This window comes from Tetrao urogallus (genome assembly GCF_951394365.1).
Source record: "Tetrao urogallus genome assembly, chromosome: 1".
NCBI lineage: Eukaryota > Metazoa > Chordata > Aves > Galliformes > Phasianidae > Tetrao > Tetrao urogallus.
This window is the reverse complement of record NC_136813.1, coordinates 171,422,003-171,428,090: the sequence shown is the minus strand read 5'-3', so window position 1 is coordinate 171,428,090 and position 6,088 is coordinate 171,422,003.

Sequence of the window (6,088 nt, the reverse complement as noted above, 5' to 3'; positions counted from 1 at the left end):
ATTTTTAAATTGAGTTCATCTCCTAAGTGTATAGGATGGGGTTATTACTAAGACAAAATGCAGCTGAAAGGAAAATCCACTACTGACTTTTGTGAAGGAAAAGTCTGAATGAATGGAAATTAATTCCATTTCTTGTTTGATTTTATTTTTCATGTACCATAAACCATTTAGCAGAGACAGAAGTTATACTTAAAATATAACTCTTATCCTGTTCTCTTTAACAGTAAATGGGAACGTTTTCACAATAACAACATGAAATAGTTTAGATAATTCTGTGTTACCTGCAACTAAAAGCCTATTCAATATTGAAGGTGTTCAGCTGTTAACATTTGAAACCTAGGTCTTATTATTTTAAATCTTTCTCTTATGAATGTACACTTGAATTCATAGATGGAGGTAGTGTGTTTAAAACTGCCTTCCCTCCCATGCCCTTTCTTGGCTGCAGAATGTTGAAATAGCTATTGCATGCTGCTTTCTGTTATTAGGAGAGCATGTGAGCACTTAGCTCTGCAGCTTGGAAGGGTATTCGTAAACATGCTACAGTTAAAGTGCTCATTGGTTGCTCTAAATGACATGTTTACTCTTTTGACTTACACTGTGTGCCTTGTCCAAGTTAAGCACTGTTACAAAGGGAATTGACTGTCTAGTACAAGCAGCTTTGAAATGCAGCAGGGTTAGAGGTTTAAATCACTACTATTTGAGTTAACTTTTGTCCTTTATCATGCTTTTGAATTGTTGCTTTGGGGGCCTGTCCATACTACTCAATTCACTGCCACTTCAGAGAAATGGGGGTTTGCAGTACACCAGCTCATGTGGTGCTGAGTGTTGTGCTGCTCAGCCATGCTGGTTCAGCTCTAGCAGCAGTGCAGCTGTGACAGCTCTGAGCTTTAGCCTAAGTTCAACTTCTCTCTGGCAAAACAGAAGCCGTTTACTTCTAGTTCAGGACTGCTTCTGTAGATTTAGCTCAGGGATTTCTGTACCACCTTACAATGCAGGCGTGGGTTAGACTTTCCGCTAATTCAGAGTGAAGCCAGATCTACCAGTCGCAGTGGTACTTGTGCAGCTATCTGGAACTCACCTTCTCTAAAGTTGAACGCTGATTTTGGAATCTGTCTCCTTTCAGTTTTTCTTACAAGTGCACTTTGCTGATAAACGCACAGCCTTTTATCTGCTGAGCAACATAGTACTACTAACACAGTCCTGAAGGGTTGGAAGTCCAGAGGTTGCTCTGTCTGATAGGAAAAGCTACCATAAGTATAGCTGAAGTTTTGATCTCCAAGTCTTGCCACTCAAGATTTGGATTTGCTTTTAGCATATGTAATGAAGTAGCAATGGCAACAAAGAGGAGGCTGAAAGGAGCCAAAGGGGGAAGGAAGAATGAAGGTCAAAGATGAAGGCTTTTTGTACTGAATCAGTGAATGCCTTCATGCTGTCAAATTTGTATTCTGTTACATTGCTATGCATGTTCTAAATATTGGATGAGACCCTGGCTCCATTTTTCTGCTTCCCCTCCCACTGCTGTTACAGGTTATCTGTTACGTGGCTTGCACGTGCATCCATGGTAAGCATGGAGTCTGGAATTAATGTTCTGCTCTCTGCTTCCTCCTCTGTCCTACAGGTCAATTAAAGGCCTACAACTAAGGTTTAATTTTTAACTTCTGTCTGCTGGTTTCTTCCCGTTCAATACAGTGTGACACCAGAATCTCAACTTAAGAATTTGTTGCCCTCCTTTACCTCACAAATACAAAACCATGGAGTTAAGGCTGTATGTATATATACACCTTGCTTCTCTGCCTGGAAAATGCAATGTGCAGAGAAAATTGGAACTTTTTTTTGAACTCTTAGATAATCCTGGAATGACAGTGTGTTATCTTCAAGAAACACTATTTTTGAAAAATTTTCTATCAGAATATATTTGTTTCCCCATGCAGTGATGCTTTTTATTTTTTTTAGTGTAGACTTAAATGTATCAGCTTTTGTAGGAAGGTTAGATTTCAGCTCTCTTTGCATGTTATTGGAAGATAATTGTATGGTATGCACAAAATTGGTTGAGAAATAAATCTGAAAGCCCATGTTTCTTTGTCGCGTCATCTTTGCAGTCTGATGAGCTGTACATGAATGGGATTTGTTTTTCACATAGATTTTTGTGTCTACAGATGTAAACCTAGCAAGAAGTATAAAAGGGTATTCCAAGAGAAAAAATTGTCAAGATTGTTAAAGCATCCCTATGTAACACTACTTGTATTACTGTATTTGGGCATCTTTTGCTATAGTCTTGAAATACACAAAATTTTTGTAGCTCTCCTTGTGACAAATGCTTAAATGGGAAGCTAGGTGTATAAGATGGTCCTGTGCCCCAGCAAAAAACAAAAGCTTTGTTTCTCACTGCCTGTCTCAGGGCTTTGAGGGCTTTGCTTTCCTAAGAAGCAGTAGAATCCGAAGTTTGGTTTCTATTATCACTGTCTCGGTGTAAAGTCTCCTAAGCCGTTCGTTCGTATCAGGCTCCAAAGTTTCACTTATCTCTTAGTTTTTCATTTTGGAATTTGTTTTCATGCCAGCTCTCTATGACAGGTAAGATCCCACTTTCTGAGGTGGAGGTGCATGAGACAGACTTCACTTTCACATCGTTCTTCTTTGCCTTGGCATTTGACTCCCTGCCCCAGATGTTCCTATAGACAGAAACTACTGGAACACAAGCATACATCTACCAGGCAAATGGCATGCAGTCAAAAAACAGCAATAGCGGTTTAAGAGTAGGAAAAAAAAAATCAATTTATGTGGTTGCAAAGGGACTGAAAAGCTAATGAGGAGAGGGAGAGAAAAATGGAAAAACAGAGATTTAGCTTTGCCTGTTGAGCAGAATTTATGAAAGCAAAAGGAAGGACCTCAGGTATTCTGTGACTAGTTCCAGGGTCACAGGATCTGGCTTTCCTGAAACAAAGGGAATGAATTGAGTACATCAGAAGGGCTTTTTTTTTGTTTGTTTCTTTTTTCTTATTTTTTAAAAATCTCTTGAGATAAAAAAAATTGAAAACAGGGAACAGAGGAGATGTGGCCAAATGTTCTGGGAGAGCACATTCTCTTCTCTCTTGTCCATTTGAAAGTACATAATCCATGAAAGCATAAACCTCTGAAACAGAATTATACAATCAGACATTAGTCTTGCTCTGTGGAAGTGATAAAACTAAGCCTTGAACGTTTTCATATTGCTATCTGCTCCATTTTTCCGTTTGTTTTCCCATATATCGTTCTTCAGTGCTGACTATAATTTTCTAACCTGCACATCAGTTGGCCTTCCTGTTCCTCCATTTCCTTGAGAAGCCCAAGGGTGGCAGATGCTTCTGCTACACAAGACAGTGGGGGGTTTTCTTCTCCAGTCTCCGGTGGGCTGAGTGTTTGGGTGATAGCAGCCAAGTAGAAATGGAAATAGAGGTGCTCAGGCCAAGGCAAGCAGGAGGGAGATGTGCTGGGCTGGGTTGCAATCACGTTTGGAGCAGCACTGCTAGAAAATATCTGGAAGAACGCCTCCAGGGAAGTCCCACTGCAGCCTGAGGGTTCTGCACAGATCATAGCCACTGGTGCTGGCCTCTGCAACTTGCTGGCTTTCGCCTTGATGGATTTCAGGCAGGATGGGCTACTGAGTTTGGGAGGTGACCCAGCAGTCCTGTGGTGGTGACCTGTCTACCAGGGCACTAGGACTTCCCAAACTTTCTGTAGCTTTTGGGTCTCTGTTTAACCCCAACACAGCAGCACAACTTCTCCCCATCCCATGCTTTGATAATGCTTCAGAAGGATTGAGAAAAGAGTTTAGCAAGGGTAATGTGAGTGTTTACCACAGAAAATTTCAAGCCATCTGAAACATTACATTATTGAAGAGTCACAATGTCAAGACAAAACACTGTTGTAAAGCACCAAGATCTGGTTTAGTCGACTGATTTTCAAAGTCCTTACTTAGGTTTTTAACCGATGTGCTGCTGCTCTGATAACCGCACTTCATACAACTTGCACTCATTATTTGTTGTTGACTTTCATAAACCTTTTCCATATTCAATCACAACACCACAGTCAGAAAAAGTTGTTGATAATAATACATAAGTTTTCTTTCTTTTTATCTCCTACTTATCTGTAGTTTCTTAGGAGGATGTTCTAATTGGGTTTCCCTTGTCATGCATGGCTGTTGTAACTTACTTTGTTAAAAAATTCTTGAAAGGACATTGTTTATTAATATCCTACTTCTTGCACGAGATTCATAACATCTTTTCCACACTTGACCCAGTTTGTAAAGGCAGCCTGTATGTCTTTGGAGTCTGTATCTTGGATTACAAGAAAAAAATTAATTAGAATATGGCCTTTGTCTGAGATGAGAACTGACACGCTTTTATTAAAATCTGTAATCCATCACATTGAAGATTACAGAAGATTTTTTTATGATTCTTATTTTTTTTTTTTCTAGAACCAATACGTGTGAGTAAAGAGATTATCCTAAGCACTTATGTTTTAAATAACTTGTCAGCACGCTAAGATGATGAGTGTGATTACAAACATCCCTGGAAGAAACCTTGAACAACAGCTGATTCCTTGGATTATCATTTTAAAATGTCTGCAAAACAGTTTAGGTTGAAAGGAACAGTTATATCAAGATGGGATTTGAGAAAGGAGGATTCCTTTTATGGCTCTTGGTCCTTATAGGCTTGAAAACTGTAATACAATTTAGTGGCCAAAAAACTCCCTTGTATGTGCAGCTATAGGCAATTGTAAATACACGAATAGAGGATACCAAGAGAAAAAGCACAAAGTTACGTGAGGCTCCAGGCTGGTTTTCTTACAGGAGGCCGGAGAACTAGCAGATGCACACTGCAGTTTCTTATGCTGTGTGCTAATATGGTGAAGAGCAGAAGTAGAAGGTAAGAAGATTATGGACTATGATTTGGAAATGACCATAAGATCACAATTAACCTCTTTCCTACATGCACCCCAGGAGGTTAAGAAAGGAGTGTCTGAGTGCATGCTCTGTTTTGGGGATGAAAGAGGGGAATTTTATAGCACAGCTGTCCTCCTTAACCTAGATGTGAAAATTCAAGGTTCCACACAACGCGAGTACTTCAAAGGAAGTAGCAAGCAGCCCTCAGGCCACCTGGGAAGTGAACATATTTCTTCACTCAAAGTGCAGTGTGATGCACCTCTCTGCTATCAACTTCCTGCCCTGAATGCTGTGAGGGGAAGCATATGTGGGATCCCGCAGTGCTCGAGCAATGTGTGTTTTCTAGGACAGTGGGGGGATGCTGTACCTTTGTAGCTCTTACCACCTGCAAAATAAAACAAACCTAATGCCAAAAAAGAGGGAAAAAACAATAAATCCTATTTCTCAAGGGGGTTTAACCTGGCTAAGGGATACGTTGTAAGGCACAACTCTCCCGTGCCGCAGTGCAGACTGTTTACTGTGTGTGGTAGACTGTGAGGCACAGGTTGGAATATTTATATTTATTTTTGCAATGCCATAGGTAAAAACAATTTAACAATGCCAAGTACTGGTGTTATTCTCATAAAAACTTCTCATTTCAAAACAAATGATTTCTATTCCTCACAAAAGGTTAAAATCACATGCAGCTATATGAAGGTTAATTGCTTAATATGCACAATTATATATCAGAAGACTTTGTTAAAATAAAAACATACTGGACTACATCATTTTAACAAGGCAATTACACAGAACTAGAAAACTGACTCTGTAGTAAAATATAAAAATCTACAATTATAAATATAAATTTGGTCCATGGAATCACTATAGAAGTAGCAGTATTTACAGTAAGTATCAGATTACTATGCTAAATGTCTAATTGAAGTCTTAAAATGGGGCGTGTTATGGAGAACAGTACTTTATTTACATTCTACTATATTAAAAGTTATATTTCTAGCAAATGTAGATTGTTATAAATACAGCAAATAAATCAAATACTAAAACCATGACATTTGTTTGTAATTGAGAAACCCCTAATACCTATAAATATGATAATTTTAAGTTAAAAGTAAAGCCAGATAAATCAAAAACTAATACTGAAAAAACGTACCACAGTTCAATTCTTAGAAA